This window comes from Mauremys mutica, chromosome 8, assembly GCF_020497125.1.
Source record: "Mauremys mutica isolate MM-2020 ecotype Southern chromosome 8, ASM2049712v1, whole genome shotgun sequence".
Taxonomy (NCBI): Eukaryota; Metazoa; Chordata; order Testudines; family Geoemydidae; genus Mauremys; species Mauremys mutica.
In genome coordinates, this window is record NC_059079.1 from 15,532,145 (window position 1) to 15,551,468 (window position 19,324).

General features: G+C 42.4%; 1 pseudogene; it reads right to left on the reverse strand.

Annotated features, from left to right (window-relative positions):
• Positions 1-427: 427 nt before the first annotated feature.
• Positions 428-19,324, reverse strand: part of LOC123375778 — a 92,989-nt pseudogene continuing 74,092 nt past the window's right edge.

A 19,324-nucleotide genomic window follows, 5' to 3' on the forward strand; every position in this document is an offset into this window, starting at 1 on the left:
GAGGAAAAAAGAAAAGACTATAGAATATATTTTCCATTCACCCCTGCAATTTTAAAAAACATTTTGGTTTAATATAAAATTAATCCTCAAAGCCAGGATTCCAAGAATTTCCTGGTGCTACTATGACTCCCTGTTTGTTCCTTCCAGGTGCTCTATGTTCCGTGTACGTTAATCTATGCAAGACTCTATAGTATGATCTCCCATGGCAAAGAGTTTGATAGGTCTCTAGAGTTGGATCAGGTAGTTTAAGTGCTGATGGAGAGCCTGGATCAGCGTTCATGTTGCACTCCCCATCAGCACCTTCCCCAGGTCAGGGAAGCTAAGGATCCAACCAGAGGACCAAATCTGGTGATGAATCCTAGTCATGTGACACCCGCGGCAGGTTGCACAAACGCTAAGAAGAAGAAGTGCTGATAATGCTCTGCTTTCAAGTGCTAGTGCCCCTCCGAAACCATTTTCTGATGAAGTAGGAGCTGGTTTTTAGTTCCACTTTCAAAGAAACCAAAAAATAACGGCATCATTTCTTGCATCAAGTTCTGGTGTGGGCTTGTCAAATTCTGCTAGTCTTAACTAGACTTCTCCTACATTCAGCCAACTCTTGAAACTGCACTGTGTATTTCAGAGTCTTAGGTAAGTAAAAGGCATGACCTTTGCTGCACTTGTGTGCCAGGGTTGGGAACGGGACTTGCCACTCACCTGCACTCCCCACACTAGCACCAAGCAGAGGTCCTGCCCTGCTGCTTAACACAATGCTTGGATAGGGAGCAGGCTTCTACCTGGGCTCACACAGGGATATAATCTACTAGTTACGAGTCTGATTACCCAGCAGGCTAGTGGGAATGCTGCGGTCAGCAGCATGCCAGCTAAGGAGCAGGCTGCTCTTTTACAAAGCATCAGCAAAATGTGACCTAGTGTGTGTCCTTTCTGGCAAGAGCCCTGAAGCAGAGGACACATTTGCAAGAATCCCTGCTCCCCTGGCAGTGCTGGTTGGGATGCGATTTGTCCCTATGTGTATAGTGTATGATTCAGGTGACTGACATCACATGAGTTCTTCACTGCAGCCATCCATCAATTATGCTTTGAAGCATTCCACAAGGTGCTGAGAGCATATATTGAGAGCAGGGATGCTATCTACCTTGGAAGGAACAGTTATCACCTTGCAGGACCAGACCCTTAGCTTCAAAAAAGGCACTGCCCAAAGTCGTATTTAAAATCAATCTTACCTGCCCTTGAATCTATAATTTCTACAGTCAGTTCATTCTTCTGCTCCAGAACAGCGTTTTAAGGCATGCTCAGTATTATTTTTAACACTTCATGGTTTTCCTCCAGGCCATCATCCTTAATGTGGATATTCCAAGACTTTATGGAAACACCTGCAATGTGTAAAAGCAAATGAATGAATCTCAGTAACGCTGGAAAACGGCTTTTATGCAGCATGACCAAAAAAAAGCTGTCATGTGATTACACCAAAACCTTATCTAAATAAAGATCAAAGTAAGAAGCAAAACCAATTTTTAATTATAGAAGTGAGGACTGGAGAGAGAGAGAGAGAGAGCCCAGTGTCAGTAACCCCCTAAAATAGGAAGTTCTCATTGTACTAATTCATTTATAGTACCACCTACCTTTGACACAGCAAATTTGCATCACAGAATCATTTCTACCTGGACATAAAGGCACTTGGAAATAGCCTCACTTCAGCCATCATTGATGTAGCTCCACTGCTGCTGATTGTAAGCATAGACAAGGCCAAGCAGAGGTTTGTATTGACTGAGCTGATCAGGGTTTTCTCCTGCTTGAACCTATCTCTAAAGTAAAATAAAAGCACAGTTGCAGTGGTTTATGATATTGCCTATGCTCCTATAAACCTAGGACAGGAAACACTGCAGATTTTTTACTGTGGGTAATATCATTGAGTTTCAGAAGCAACTGGACTGGTTTAAAAAGTGGCTAGTATATGTGGATAAATGTCAGTACCCATAAGTTCATTTGGGTAACAACTAGAAAGCATTCTCAATCAGACCCATCTAGTAGAGGGAAAAGCAGCTGCAGAGGTGACAGCTCGAGGAGGGAACTAACACTAAAAAATGAACTAACAAACCACATCTTGCAACTGTTAGCTCCAGTTCCATCCTGTCTAAGTTACTTTTCCATTTATGATAACTTCCACACTCACAGCAGTACCAGCTGATAAAAGGTAGAATCTGGTAGTCTTTAAGGTGCCACTGGACTCCTTGTTGTTTTTGTGGATACAGACTAACACGGCTACCCCTGGTAGAGCGCAATAGTTTGGCAAATTTCCATAGAAGACCTTTTCTAGTGCTATCTCTTAAGAAGCAAAAGCAACAGTTCATGCAATCTCATAAGCACTCCAAAGCCAGTTCTTTGTTTCACATTACCTCTTTCACATCCTTGAGACACCTGCTTCATGCTGCATCTTCATCGCTTAGAACGGTTAAGTCCAGAAAGTCACTGCTACCACTGTGGTGTAGCAATCAAGTGCTATTACCTTGAGTGCCATCATGGTCTTTATTAAGCCTTTGTAACCAAATTCTTAGCCTGTTTTCATAGAAATACAGAGCACACTGGATATTTACCTGTATGAAGATTTAATAGAATTCCGTCCCCCACCGCAAATTCAGCTTTACCCAATTTTGCTTTTACAAAACTGCAAGAAAAACATGATTGACAATGGGCCAGATTCCAATCATGCAAACGGATATAAAATGGAGTGATTCACTGGAATCAATAGTTCCTCTTGATTTACACCAAAGTAACAAAGATCAGAAACTGGCCCTGTATCTAGAGCCACAGTTTACTTCAGACAGCAATAAACTACTTGTACATGGTTTAAAGAGCTAATGGGGGGACAGGGCTGTTTACTATAGACAATGGCTTTGAGAATTAACATTTAGTAGCCTGAAATTAGCCGTGGCTCTTGACTGCAGAAACTACACCTGGGCTATGAGGGCTGTGTGCAGCTGGTGTTACAGGCCTGCATTCGGCTGCAGAGAAGATGAGAGGTTTGGGGAAATGATTCACACACATTGCATATTAGACAAGGTCTAGCACAAGTACTAATCTGGCTGTAGGATGAGTGGTGAGAGACTTGATTTGTACTCCAGAGGAAGATTCATTCCCATCCAGATCCCCAAATCAGGAAAGTATGTACTTATGTCTCATTAAAATAGATGAGACTTAAACATATGCTTAAGTGCTTTCCTGAATCTGAGCCCTGCAGCAGAATGTCCACCACAAATACCTAATAATCAGAGAGGAATAAAAAAGAGGAAAAATACTCCAACTGGAGTGAAATTTACTAAAGCAAACACCACAAATTCATTTAAAAATTATGCTCAGCTTTGCTTAATTCCTTGAAGCTATATTATTGGACAAAACATTTGGGCCATTTTATAAACTATCAACAAATAACTCTAAGTAAATCAAAAGGAAAGTGTTTTCTCTCTCGTTTTTTGGCACAGCGTAGTGGGAAATTCTGATATTTCACCCTAAATTGGGACAAAGGTTAAAATATCAAAATGTTCACAGAGCAAAAAGTTGCAAAAAAATTCAGTGCAGAAATGTTGAACGGTGGATTGAAACGAAACATTGCAATATTCCCGAAGCAAAATATTTGCTTTTGGTTTGTTGAACCAAAATCTAAACATTTGATGTCAAGAGTATGCTCAGCTCTTCAGGTGGGCAGGGTAGCTTGTGGGTCACCTTGCAGTGCTCATCCTTAGTATTAAAAACACAGGCAAAAAATGTTCTCACAGAAACAATCTTTAACCTTCTTGTTTGCTCTGTCAGGACAGGCAGAGGGTGGGAGATGGTTAGCAGGGAAGCATGTAATCTGTGAAGTCCATGTGAAGAGAAGGGGAAGTTACAACAGGAGAATCAGCACTTTCATTATACGCTCAGTGTAGTCAAGTGGTAATTATCGCCCCTCCTAGACAGCCATAAAAGCAAGAAAAGGAGCAAAGAGGCCAGAACAATAGTGGTGGGTGAATATAGAGTCATCAGCGCCAACAGAAGTCCCTAGTGAACTGGCTTGGCAGTGGTTAGAAAGTGAAATAAATCCCAAGCACCAGCCAACATAGGCCATGGAAGATGGTCAGCACCACTCGCAGGAAAGCCTTTCTGTGTGATGTTCTCCTCCCAAGTGTACGGTAGCAGAAATAATACTTAGTATTTCAATTGTGCGTCCATCCAAGACTATCAAGACACTCTACAAAAATGAATAAATTAATTCCCACAACACCTCTGTGAGACTGACTGCCTCCATTTTACACATTGGGTACTGAGAGCTTTTGAAGATCTGGGTCTGTACATCTATGGTTGGGCACCCAAACATTGAGATTCCCAATGGAGGACACTTTTGGAAATTTGGGTCCAACTGGCCTAAAGAGAAAGGAGGGTCTTGGTACTCCTGGAATTATAGAGGCCTGGGTTCTCTTCCGTTCTCTTCCCTTCTCTACCACAGACTTCCTCTATGAACTTGGGCAAATCACTCTGTTCCTTCTGGTTGTTTGTATTTTTACAGACACGTCCCGATCTAAAAGCGTGATGATGCCTGCATTAAGGATTGTGAGGTGCTCAGACACTGCAGTGATGGAGTCCATATACTCACTTGGAATATTCCTCTTTCTACCTTTTTTCCAGCACCTGGCCACTACTGAGAAAGGCGATGCTTGTGCATAGGGCTAAGGGTGAATAAATCTGAAATCTTTATCCAGTGCTGGACAAACATCAAGGGTAGCTTGTGGGCAAGTCATTTTTATCTAGCTAGATGCTTATGACCCCTGTCACTGTAGTAGCAAAGCACCTCACAATCTTTAATATCTTTATCCTCACACTTTTATGTAGGGAAGTAGCATCCCTATTTCTACAGAGGAGGAATGGAGCAACTGCTGCTTGGGCTGCTGGTGGATATGAAAGTCATGTAGGAAAAGCTAAAAAAACTGACCTAGCCAACGCAGTCGGAGTGTGACAGAGGGGAAAAATGGCCCCATCGCTGCACTGGATTTTTCTCTCTAGTTATACTGCTGCCGTGCAGCTGGGTATTTGTGTGGAGATGCTGTTAGAAGAGGCAATGAGGGCACCCACATGGGAACAGCTGCTCTAAGAAGCCACTTGAAAAACAGTCAGTCACCAGAGTGGGTGAAACATCTGTGGTGCTGCTGCTACAAGCCTCTCTCAACACAACATCAGTGCTGCAGGGGACAGGGCAGATAGAAGCAGCCCTGCCAACACAGTAGCTCAGTGAGAGGTCCAAACTACATGCATGGTCCACTCCTCACTACAAGGGTCACAGAACCAAACAAGTACACCTGGAAGCATTATGGGCATGGCTGCCTAAAGTGCACTTTCACCTCTCATGTAGGCAGAGAGAGGGGGGAGAGGTGCAGCACAGAACTTGTAGCCCGAGGGGAGACAGGGACAAAGCCACTTTAAAGTGCTCCTGGGCTGCTCTGAGACCTGGAGAGGACCCCAGAATAATTTAGACCCCCTTAGGAGACTCCCAGGGTTGCCCTACACAGCACCATCCAGAATCTCTGCACCACTACTTGCAGCAGCCCCATCTTCATCACACATCCTCCTGCCCCTACACCGGAGCTTGCAAAGGAATCCTCAAAAGGCATCCCCAGTGTGCACCTGGGCAATTCTCCCACAGCTGGAACCAGGGCTTTTAGGGCCCTTTCATATCGTGTAAAGGGTCCAGAGCAGGGCTGAAGCATTCCATGGGGATTTATAAAATATTCACACTACACAAGTCCAAAGGGGCTAATCCCAAATGTTCTAGAGTGAAAACTGCCCCGTGGGCTAGTTAAATACACAAATAGGATCATTTGCTGCCATCTTCTTATAATGTGCCCGTGAACATCTATTAATGAATCCGTAATGAAGCATCTTTGAAAACCCATCTGACCCTCCTGCCACATTTTCCTCCATTGGGATCATCACCACTGTGAGTGGGATGAGTGTTATCAAGGACATTGATACCATTGTGTTTGATCTTAAGAATGCAGATGGCAAACAGCCTTCCTGTCTACCAGCTCCTCCCTGAGGTAATGACCAGGTAGAATTCTATCTTTTGAACACCAGACACACTCCTTCAACTTTGCAATGACTTGGACAAGTTGCAGAAGTTGGACATGAAGGAGTCTAGGCTGCAGCAGACACGGTTTTAGCTGGGACGTAAAGGAAAGCCTGTGTGTCAGCATCTTGAGATATGTTGGAGAGGAACAGAGAGAAACACGTGTATGTATGTAACAGGATTTTAATATTGCTTGGGCTAGTGTCACTTTCCTAAAGGTTTTTTATTCAAACACTGACGTATGGAGACTGTCCTGATCCTATCAAAACAAAATCTACCTCCAGACAAGGATCTGAAGGCAGTCATCCTATCTTACAAGGGAAGAAGGAAGAGAACGGAAGAAATGCAGAAAGAGCCTTCTTCTGGTGATGATTGCAAACCTAAGATGAGACAGTATATAAAAAACAAGACATAAATAAAAATAATCAGTGATTTAAAGTGACTCAATTTTAGAACAATCAACTTCATACTGCTTAAAAGAGCGAGATTCTCAGAGAAGGTTGGCATTAGGCCATGCACCCAAAAGCTAAGGCTCCCAAATGTGTAGCTATAATTGCTGGGTTTTTTGCTGCTTCCCAGCAGATAAGGGAAAGGGTTGATTGGTTTAAGATCTGCTGTATGAAAGAAAAAATGACTGTAGCCAGTTTAGGAAACTATACCTAATACATTCAAGATGAAAGAAATGAAATGAATGCTGCACCAGGATTAAACTGCACTAACCTTGCAGTACTGCGAGTGAAGTCTAAGCCAACTGTAGCTGAAACATCTTGGACCTTAAAAACAAAACAAGACACCAATAAACTGCATTAAACACAGCAACCAGGAATTTTGGTTTCATATTGTTAGCAAGTGTTAATGGCATCAAAAATGCAGTCTGTAGGGATCTGTCCATAGAAACAGGGCTCATCTCCTACCCTTATGCCAACAAATAATGCCTCTGCGCTCTGTACTGTCCTTACCACCTTAATGGCAACAGTGCCAACATTTTCACAGACACGATAGCAAGTTTCCACCAGTTCAACTCTGGACCATTTCATTTCAAGGCTGAAAAGAAATTAGATCTTAAAATATTCCTTATTGCTACAGCATATGCAGCACAGAAACGTGGCTGATAGCCACCATTGTTTCCTGCTCCTAGCTGGATTCAGGGGAGCTCAATACAGCTGTGGATCGAGCCCTGGGGCTAACATCCTCTGCACCACGCAGCTATTGGACAAAGTAATCGCCCATACTAACCCTGCACAACTGTAAATAGTATATCCTGCATGTTTCAGGACAGACGGAATCTGCAGATTTAACTGTATCCCATAATTTGACATACTTGACCCCTCAATGTCCAATGTTTTACTTATGTCCAGTATCCAGGCATTCTTCATTTTCTTTCCCATCACATATTCATCAGCTGCTATACCAAAAAAAAAAAGTGCAGATTTAAAGTCTTCCTGTAACATTTCACTTCTTCTGTGACTTAATAATAAAAAGAGCACTGAATAGAAAAGCCAGAGTTCAGTTTCTGAGCTCTATTACCATTTGCAAACTGCATTGTCCCATAGCGCCTCACTTGAAATACAGCCTACGATGCAATTTTATGCTATCTCAGGAGCCATAAAACTGTACATCGCTAGAGGAATTTAAAATCATTGTTCTACACCAGGGAGAAATCTTTAAAATAGAAATATAAAAGATAAAAAGTGAGGGTTAAAGGGAAAGTTCTGGATTATACTATGTATAGAAATTTTCTTTCTTGAAAAGCCTCCTTTTTAAAACAAACATTTGATTTGGTTTTAGAAGTGAAATGGTGCATTATTTTTATGATGATTTTTGTTTAAATTCCCCAAGCTTCCAAAAAATGTAAAACATAGTGTTTGAGAAGATAAAAAGCAAAGCAAAACAAAACAGTGTGGACTGTGGACCCCCAGGTAGCACCAGGACCAAGGAACCACAAAAGTGGCTGAGAACCGTTTATCAGTTACTTCAGGGGGTTATTCCCAACTTACACTGATGTAGGAAGGTCAAAATCAGGCCTGGATTCTCACTGAATGTTTTATTTTTCCATCAAGCATTAGACCTGGCCAGGGAGCAGACAACAGAACCTTCAAACTCCACCTAAAACCATGTTAGATTCTGAAAATGGGCCTGAAATTTAAAATAAATCCTTTCTGCGGGATAAAATTTCATCTCAGAAAAGCTATAAGCACCTTGATATTTTAAAAGGGACACACATTGCTATTTGTGAAGTTCATATACTCCCCTCCCTAGACAGATTATACCGCCCCCTTCCCTCCCCCTTCCGAGTGAATATACTCAACTGGACTCTGACACTTACACTTCCGGAACCATTGTATTTCCTGCCACGTCTGATACTTGAAATTCAAAGCTATCTGAAGTCACTTCAGTGGAGGGATTTATTATGTACCGGATGATCTGCTGGTTTAAATCATTTCTGGGTAAAAGTACTGCGTACATAACTACCTGCAATAGACAATGTACCATTATAGCAGAGCTCAGATTTTCCAATTCATTACGGTCACTGCTGTATTTTTTATTATTAATGTGTCTTGAAAAATAAGATGTTTAGCTAAGACTACTAATTCTTTGAAACTCAAATCATTTAAGCTGTCTAACCTTATTCAGGATAATTATTTTTATCCATTATCCATCATGCTAAAAATGACAGCTCTGGGACAAGGAGGCTTTTCAAGCAAATGTTTTAAGACAGTGTTTTAGGTTGCAGGCACTGGCAAATGTTAATTAAATTAGATAAACAGTGACTCAGAGTAGCTGCATTATACTAGAAAAGAAAGATGGAGATGGAGAGGGGAAGCAATTTAATATCTTAAAACCTATTAGATTTTTGGAAACAAGAATCTATCCTTTAGACATTTATCTTGCCTAAATTCAGGTGTTATCAGAGGATAATGGGACATTTGGTTGGGTATTTTTCATAATCATTGAGGGCTCAATAGTGAGCCAAGCAGTGCATCTGTGCAGGGGACTACGGAGATATAAAAAAGGTCTCCTTATCTCCCTATACAGCCTACCTGCATCATGAGACAATGCAAGTAAAGGGGCAGAGCAGCCACCACTGGGCTGTTACTTCCCATCTCTTGCAGCTGGGTGGGCAGAGGTGGAGAGTGGGAGGAGCCTTGACTCCATCCCCCACAAGGCACCAGCAAGAGCAGCTGTGCTGGTATGGAGGGGGAAATAATCTCCACTGAGGAAAGGTTGGGCACATACTCCATGGAGGAATCAAGGGGGCAGTTAGGGCCCAATTTTGATTCTCAGAGCATAACTGCACTGCCCCTTACTTAAGTAGGATGGCAGAGTTCAGCCTCTAAAACAGGGATCAGCAACCTTTCAGAAGTGGTGTGCTGAGTCTTCATTTAATCACTCTAGTTTAAGGTTTCGTGTGCCAGTAATACATGTTAACGTTTTTAGAAGGTCTCTTTCTATAAGTCTATAATATATAACCAAACTATTGTTGTATGTAAAGTAAATAAGATTTTAAAATGTCTAAGAAGCTTCATTTAAAACTAAATTAAAATGCAGAACCCCCTGGACCAGTGGCCAGGACCCGGGCAGTGAGTGCCACTGAAAATCAGCTTGCGTGCTGCCTTTGGCATGCATGCCATAGGTTGCCTACCACTGCTCTAAAACATAAAACACTTCAACCTAATAAATAGTAATGGTGAGACTAAACATTGCTGAATTCAAGAATCAGGCAGACACCCAAAATTTTGGATCTTATACAGGTTAATGAATTCTCTTCTCAGTCTTCAAAACTATGCTGGAAATTCCAGAAGAACAGGTTGTTTCACAGGATTTCCAGAACTTTCTACTTCTGATTCCAGCTGGATCCTGGTAAGGTAGACGGGCACAAAAATTAATCCAAACCCAATTTCTGAACCTAAAAGTTAGTTGCAGAGTGTAATTTCAGAGAAAGGGAGAGAGTTCTTATTCTTTCCAAAAGGGGTTTGTCCATTCCTTATGAAACGATAGGCCAAATTCACCTCTGCAATAAAATGGCAAAACTCTCTTATCTTCAGTGGAGTTGCATCTGCTTATCCTAGCTCTGAAGTTTGCCTTGTGACCTTATTCTTCAAGTTCTTCTATTTTCAGCTTTCATCAAACATTATCAGAGGCCAGAGCTGAAACATTTAGAAGCTGTTCTAAATTCTAAAATCCACATACATGGGTGGCATCTTCCTCCATTTGATGCACCTCACCTAACATCCCCTCTGAAGAGGGGACAGACTGGAGTTACCTCATGGAAACTGGACTGGTGGGCATCAAGCCACTAAGTGTCTCCCCTCCAGAAGATTTGGTACTGTGGGTAAGAAGTTGGCCAGAATTGTTCATTGGGTGCTTTGGCATTTATCACACTAAATCAGGATTCAATTTGGGTTGAGAGTTGGGCAGAGATTTTTCTATCCATCCACCCAAGATATTTCTAAGGTGCTTATCACCATAGTATCATACAATATCTCATCATTGCTCTTATTTAAACCCATGCAATTCACCCATCCATATTTATATAAAGTCATAAATGAATACGGCACTTGACAGAATACAGAGGTGCCAAACAGTTCCGTTTACTTCAGATGGAGCTACACCAATTTACACCAGCTGATGATCTGGCTATATTCCTTTGAGCAATTTACTTACAACATCTTGCACAAGCAACCTTAATTCCGGCATTTCCAAATTTTTGAGTGCTTAACTTTGTAACCTCAATAATCTACTTCTAACTTACAATTTTGTGTGTGTGATTTCCTAGGTTTTTAGAAAAGCAAAATGAAAAAACAAACTCTATCACATGGCATCGTATTGACACCCACAGGGATCATCAGCACACAGACCTCTGTGCCTTGAGTGAATGGAGTAACTGATAGCAGTGGTACGTTGTCATCTTCTGAGTGGACCAGCCCTAGAGGGGAATCTTTGCAGGGGGTTTCACAGACCTTTGCTGACAGCACAGGAATAGTGAGACTCTGGGATCTTGGGTCCCACTCCAGCCCTGGAAGGGAATGTACTCTGTGGGCACAGACTCATCTGCCTGTTTCCCTCAAGCTTGATCTCCTCTTCTGCTCCACTCCCTCTAAACTCTCCTTGTCCCAGTCCCATTCTCTTCACCTGCCCAGTCCATCTCCACAACTCAGAGTTCTTACCTCAGTCTCCTTGCCCAGTCAGCCCTAATGTCCCCTAGTCTCCTTGTCCAGCCAGGCCCATTTCCCCCCCATCTCAGCTCCTCATCCCATCTGTCTTTCTCCCCCCTACCACTGGTTCCTAGTCCCAGTCTCCCTTCCTCCTCCCAGCTCCTCATCCAACCTCAAAGTTCCCCTTAAGCAGCTGGTTCCCCATCACCCCTGCCACCTTTCCTCACAACCTCCTACTCATAGTTTCTCCTTCATGGTTCCAAGTCTCAGGCACCGCCCTCCACAGCTACCAGGCCCAGCCTCCCTACCCAACCAGTCCCAACCTGCCTTCCCATCCTGGCCCAGTGTCCTTGCCTAAAAGTCCAAGTCTCCCCACTCAAACTTCCAGTCACAGTGTGTGTGTGTGTGTGTCTCTCTCTCTCTTCTACTTTCTGGTCTCAGATTCCTTATCCCAATCTACTTCTTTCCCTGCCCTGGCCTAGCCCAGGTCCCATCTGCAGTTGAGTCAGACAGCTTCCTTCTCCATGCTGCCTGGGCATCAGCAGAGGGGTCATTGAGAGCAGGGATCTCTCAGTTCTGGTGCCCAGCCTCACTCAACCCAGAGCAGCAATTACAGGGAGAGTCTGGCTTTGAACCTGTAGTGCTTGGCTGGGGCATGTTTAGTCACTCTCTGGTAGGGTGACCAGATAGCAAGTGTGAAAAATTGGGATGGGGGTGGGGGATAATAGGAGCCCATATAAAAAAAAGCCCCAAATATCGGGACTGTCCCTATAAAATCGGGACCTCTGGTCATCCTACTATGGGGATGGTGCATGCACAGTCTTGTCTGTAATATGAACTGTGAGAGGATGGAGTATGCTCAGTGAGGATGGAATCAGCAGAGATTTTTGCTGCTAAAATCAAGGAAATCTATTGAGTATGTGCAAACTGCAATTTTTCACGGGCTTATAACTGGGCCAAATTTGGTTAGATTTTCATGCAGATGACAAAAGGCACATCCCTGACACAAAGGCAACTCTCAAATTTCAAGTCACTCCTCCAAAACATGGGAACACTAGAGCTGTTCAAAGAAAAAGTCACCAGAATTTTTTAACATGTGCACAACAATGGATTTTTCTCTGGCCTGATTCTCAGAATGCCTGAACCGTTTTGACTGAAGCTTTCCAAAAATATCAGCCTTAGGCAGATGCCCAGCATGGAAAATTTCAGGCAAATAGTTAAAGTTTGGCAAAGTCATAAACAACTGAAAACAGGGTGTTATAATGCAAAGCAACCTTAATATTAGCTGGTAATACCCACTTATTGTATTGTATTGCAGCCTCTGCCAGTTTGATGGCTTCAGAGCTGCAGCTTCCAGCAGCTCCCACAGACAGCAGCACAGAAGTAAATACCTCCAATGGGCTAGTCTGTGTTGCCTGTGCTGGAGGAGACACAACAAGGAATTTTATGGGCATGTTGGGGTGACCAGCAGCAGGCTCCAAAGAGCCTGGACCAGGCTGGCTGGTGTGAGGTTCCGTCTGAAGGACTGTGTGGCCTGGGGGAGAGAGACTGAGGGGAAGAGGCTGGTTGTTGCTCTCCACTGCTGGAGCAGAAGCAGCCATTTTGACTCTCCCACTCAGACAGCCTGGGACCTATCCAGAGCTCTCCTCTGTTCCACCACAGAGAGCCAGAGCCCCAAGAAGCTGTGGTACATTAAAATTAGTGAAACCTGTAGGCTCCTTCTGCAGCAGGACCCAGGAGCCAACCAGGGCTTGACACCGCCTGGAACACCAACAAGCTAGAAGAAGAGCCGCTCGCTGCATGGGGAGGGATACCAGCCCTACACCTCAGCTCCAGTCTCACTGCCCAGATCAGACCTGCGGGGAGGCTTTGGGAAGGGATGGGTTCTGCCCATCATTATACTGATATCACTGAGGGCTTTTAGTTGTTATTGTGGGATTGGTGGGCGCCTTATGTCATCATCTCTCTGTCCTTTACATGATTTTCCCGCCCATTGGGTCCATTGTTAATGTGTGGGGGGGGTCAGAGTCCCTGCAGAGAAAGAAGGGGGTCCACCACTTTTGGGGATCAGGGGTGCCTGAGAACATAGGGAGAACATCTACAATATTTTAAATGGCCATACAGTAGATTGGCTGCAAAATTTGGGGGGGGGGAGTGTTTTGGAGCTTTATTTACATTCCAGGAAGTCCAGTGGCTTGGTGTTTACTTGGGTCTACTAAAGTCATTTCTTCCTCAAGTCATATTACCCTCCATCCTTCTTTTCATATGTCGCCTACCCTCAGGAATGCCCTTCCTAAGCTGGTCTGTAAGGTCCACTACCATCTCATCATTCAGCCCCCTTCATTGTCCCCACTTCTGTCACACCTACAAGTCATAAGTCAACAGTGTTATTTATCTCTCTCTTTGTATTATGATATAAACAAAACAAAATTCCTTTACTCCACTGAGCTCTGCACTAGCCCCTGCTGAGTAACCACTGCATTTTATTGAGGGTCCCCCTTCCTTCCTCCACCAGCAATATCTCCTTGCTTGCATCATGCCTGAAATAAGGTCCTGTCTTGCAAAGAAGTGCTTAATGTTAAGAAGTCCCATTGTCTTCAGTGGGACTGCTCACCACATAAAATTAAACACGTGAATAAATACTTGCAAAATCAGGGCCTTTGACAATACGGTCTTCAGGGCAGGAACCCGAGCTTCTGATTGCTATTGTATCTATAACACACTCAAGTACTGTAAAATAATAAATATTGAAATAACAGTGCCAGTTGACTCCCATTCCAAATACTGTTTCAGTTATCCATTGCGAATCCCTCGAGCTAAGAGTTCACATGCAAATCAAACACCTGTTTTTGAGTTTTCCAGATACCCAAAGAAAGGAGGCCGCCGAGCTTTGAAGGTGAGATCTTCATCTTTGTTGTCAACATCTGTGACTTTCAGCTTGCAGGCCGTGGTCAGAATTCCAAGCCTGTCATCTTTCAGGTTCTGTATGGTGGTTGGACTTTCTTTCACTTGGAGTGTTGGAGAGATTTTGTCATGTTGCTTGACCTGTTGTGCACTGTATGTGGGCTGAGGGAAGGAGAGGAGAAATTGTACAGTGTTTATCAAATCTTCATGTGGTGATTTAAAGAGGATTCTTAAAAACACTCTGGCCAATCATTTTTTAGTTATATGTTTTTAAAAGTCAACTAGAAGCACAGTACCCCGCTGTGTCCCCTGGTTTTCCCCATCACTTCACTACAGAGCTGATCATTATTCATAATAAAAGGCAGATTTAGAACTTTTCATAAACTTCAAAGCCCTTTAAAGTCATCCATCCCACTCCATGTCCACATCGACAGAGGACCCAGCCTCATACTCCCCCTTTTTCCTATCCCTGTGGAATCTTTTTGGTGGAAGCTCGGGTTCCCTGGACCTGGGGGTAGTGAAGCAGGAGAGCCAGCTGGACTCCTCCAAATTGTCTCCCTGCTAGCCTCATGGGGAACCTACTGCAAGTGAAGCAGCTAAAGATTGTACAGTAACTCCTCACTTAACGTTGACAAAGAGTCCTGTGGCACCTTATAGACTAACAGACGTATTGGAGCATAAGCTTTCGTGGGTGAATACCCACTTCGTCAGATGAATGATGAACATAACGTTGTAGTTATGTTCCTGAAAAATGCAACTTTATGCAAAACGATGTTAAGTGAATCCAATTTCCCCATAAGAATTAAGGAAAATGGGGGGGTTAGGTTCCAGGGAATTTTTTTTCGCCAGACAAAAGACATTATATACATATACAGTATAATTTTTAAACAATTTTAAACAGTTTAATATTGTACACAGCAATGAATGATTGTGAAGCTTGGTTGAGATGGTGGAGTAAGAGGGTGGAATATTTCCCAGGAAATGCCTTGCTGCTAAATGATGAACCAGCACTTGGCTGAGCCCTCAAGGGTTACTACGCTGTTGTTAATGTAGCCTCACACTCTACAAGGCAGCATGGACTGAGGCAGGAGGGAGGAAACACAATAGATGCAGGGCAGTAGCTGCAAACACTTCACTGCAAAAACTGAACATGACGATGAGCCCACGCTATCCAGATGGAGTGCACCACTCCCTCCTGACAGCACATGCACAGCTGCACAGGTGCTGACTTTCCAAAGTGCTGAGGGGTGCGTGCATGAATGAGAGAGAGATGTGCATTGCCCTTTTAAGTTTGCTGACCCCACTCCAAGCACATTGCTCTTTTAAGCAGATCAGTCAGTTCAGACAGGAAGCAACAGCTTCCAGCAAGCTCTCTCCTTTCTGTCCCTGAATCCTGTCCCCCTCCTACAGAGCGAGGAAGGGCAGGAGCAGGGGGACATCCTGATATCAGCACCCCTCTCCCGCCTCCCCCAGCAAGCAGGAAGCTCCCAGGAGCAACTCCAAGGCAGAGTGCAGTGAGGGGAGGGACAGCTGAACTGCTGCTGGGCAGCTGCCGAGCCACATACCTTACAGGGAATTTAGGGGAGCTGATGCGGGGGCTGTTCCCCCCACCTCCCGGTTCTAATCCCCACAAGGAGGGGCTGCTCTTCCAGAGAATGCTGCAAGCTGCCAAACTTTAAACGAGCTTGTTCCCTAATAGATCAGCAACGTAACAACGAAACAACGTTAACCGGGACAACGTTAAGTGAGGAGTTACTATATTCACTTACCGTGAATGCTTCCCGCACCGTGCTGTGCATGTAGACAGCCGTGGTTGGGCTAGCGCCTAGAAGCACAGATTCAGCAAAGGTCTGTGTAGCTCAGTGTGGTCCTCCTCTAACGGTGGCTGGGCCACAGACAGAGGTTCATGATCCGCCACAACCTTGGCTAACAGAGCTGGGCCATTTAACTTAGGCAGCAGAGGCCTATGCAATTAGATTCAGAGTTCCCAGGCTCCATCCCAGCTGCTGATGATCCACTCAGGGGCACAGCAATAGTCAATGGGACAAGAAGGCAAAAGACAGCTGTATCTCTCTTCACTGTACTATATATGCATTCATCCTTTGCCTCTGGAAGGTAATCCTGGTGTTTCTTAATTCTGGTGCCTAAATGAGTAATAAGGAAAACTGATTCTTGCAACAACTGTGAAGAAGGGATGAGAGCAGAGCAGCCAACTACAGTGTAGAAAGGAGGAAGCCACAAGTGTTCAGAATTTAAATCAAGAAATGTTCAGCTATTCTAACCCCTGTACATTTCGGGTTGTGTTCTTTCAAGCATGCAGCTAACTGGTAGTTTCGGTCTGAAAAAAGTCTAGAGAAGGAAAATGCTGGTTAATTTCAATCCCCTGTAGTGTACAGTCCCTAAAAAAGGAACAAAGCTGCCTTAGCAGTCTGTGTCACTGTAATTCAGCCAAGTGCTGAGCTTTATACCATTGACATACTGATCTATCAAAACTTTCTTCACCTGTTCTGATAATTTGCACTCCTTTGGGATGCACACCTTCATGCCACTGTCCAACTAATTAGTTGCTTCACTGACTGCATTCTGCAGTTCTTAAGTGATGGTTCCCCACATGACATCTTATGACAACTGATTAGTAAACTAGGACATGAGTTTAAGAAATATGCAATTTGGGCGCTACTTCCTATTAACTCTTTATATACCTTTTATTTTATTTTTGTGAACTAAATATGAAACAATCTGGATGAAAACATGTTTGCCGAGTGACTGTTTAAGACACCAACTAGAATAAAGAAAGCATCCTAACAATAGGTATTGAAGATGCAATCATGGAGATATGTTCTGAAAAATAAGACAAAACCTTTATTATAATGTCTAGGTGTAAAGGCATATTTTTAAAATTTCTGGCAGAAGCCTATCCAATAATTCATGAGATATTGAGTTAGGATTTTAAAACAACAACAACAAACAAGTAGAAGAGCTAAATCACAATAAATATAACCTGAGATTTAAATGAGTGAATATATCTGGAGGTTTGAAGGCATTTCAACAGCAACAAGCCTCAGCATCACAGTGGTTAAATGTCGTTTAAGATTTAACTGTGTTTGGTCTGGGATTCTCTCTCACTTGAGAGCTGGTCAAACCAATCTTTCCAAAACACTGACTTCTGAACTTTTGCCAGAGGTGCCTCTCTCTGGTGACTGTGAAGGCTGATTTACCAGACATGTTAAAGCTGTCAGTTCTGAATAAGCAGTTAAGTAAGCACACACAGTAAGGAGTATGCTTAAAGGGACAGTGTTTTATTTTGCAAGCAAGCTACAGAATTTGAATGTATACCAGAAGGTTTACAAATCTTTAGCTGGAGATTTTGGGCCAGATTCTCACTGAACTGGAATAAATTCCAGTAAATCAGTGAAATTACATTGATTTAAACTGACTAGGAATCTGGTCCTCTACTCTCTAAAATGTTGAACTCTGCTTTTCTATATCATACACATTTCAGTTGTTATGGAATTCTGAATTACAGAGAAAAATGAGAGATAAGGAACAAGAAATAATTCATTTGTTGTTGAAATGTTAGCCAGACAAATCTCACAGTACCTATAATTTTTCAATACCCAGCACCTCAAATTTCAGATGACATTACTGTCAATTGTCCAAGTTATCTACAAGAAGATCAGAAAATACCAATGACACTGAAGGAAAATTAGGATATTCTAGGTTACAGAGAATAAAGGTGAATATCTCTAGCAATCAAGAGACAAAGGATTTTCAATTAAAGTTAATTGGCCTTTTGCTCCTAAATCATAGGATCATAGAAATGTAGAACTGGCCAGATCTTATAACCTCCAAACTCTGGCAAAGTTCAAATCCAGATCTGAATTTTATAGTGTATGCCCATTACTAATCTATATAGCTTGGAACAAACTCTATGTAGTGATGTAGTTTCTTCTGAAAAACTCACAGTTGCCATAGAGTCTAAGGCCAGAAGGGACTGCCAGATCATCTAGTCTGATGTCCTATATCTCACAGGCCACCAATGCCACCCAGCACATGCACACTAAATCCAACAACTGAAATGAGACTATACAATGTGGAGTATTGGAAAAACAATAGATAGTATTCACTCAAGGGGTGAATCTTAAAAGCTTTTGTTTGCTTCACACTGGTAAGCGTTCATACTCCTGATTTGCTTATCTGAACAGCTTTGGTAGAGAAATCAAATAGTCTTGTGAGATGTCCAGTACCCGGTTGGGTCAGAAATACCACAAGAAATATTTCATACTATCTTTGCCAGCAGTGTAAATCAAAATCAGGAGGCACAGAGCTAAATGCACAATAAAATAAGTAAATCAATAAAATCACCAAATATCTAATCACTTTAAAAAAAATAACATTTGTTTGCTCCAAGTTTTGGCAATCAGCACAAATTATTTTTTGTTCTATGTAAGCCTTTTAAGTCATGCCCTAGAAATAACCATTGTTAATTACTAATCAGTTAATGAACACTATTTCAGTTTACAGTATTTTGCAGTTAAGAGGCCCAATAGGCTTGGTACATACTTTCAGATGCAGTTAATAGAGATTTGATCTCAGATATTTTAATGGTTCCATTGTATTCAGAGAAGCACCTTCAAATTCACATGATTTTCAATATATCTGAGCCTCTTGAGCCTACACTTTTGGCCCAGATTTTTCATGGAAACATTCTCTCACACAAGATTTTCAGCAATTCTTGGCTTGAACTGAAAAGTGTAAAGCCATATCAAAATGAAAAATAATGGTATCAAGGAGGTAAGTTTTCCCAAAAGCAGGCAAAAAAAAATCAAACAGTTCGTTCATCCCTCATAGTTTGAACTAGAGCGGGGCAAAAAAATTTGGCTGAAATCTTTTTGGGCAAAAAAATACAGATTTGGCAACACTAAAATGTTTCATAAATTTGTGTCTATTTGGACAAATTATTTCAGTTGGAAAAAAAACCCTGAAAAATACTGAAACAATTTGTTCTGACATTTTCAAAATGAAATGTTTCATTTTTTTGGTTAGAAATGACTTTTCATTTCAAAATTTTCTTTTTTTAAAAAAAAACAATCAAAAAGGTTGAAAATCGTCAAAATCAAAACAAGATGCTTTGATTTTGTTTACATGAAAAGTTTTGTTTGACCCAAAA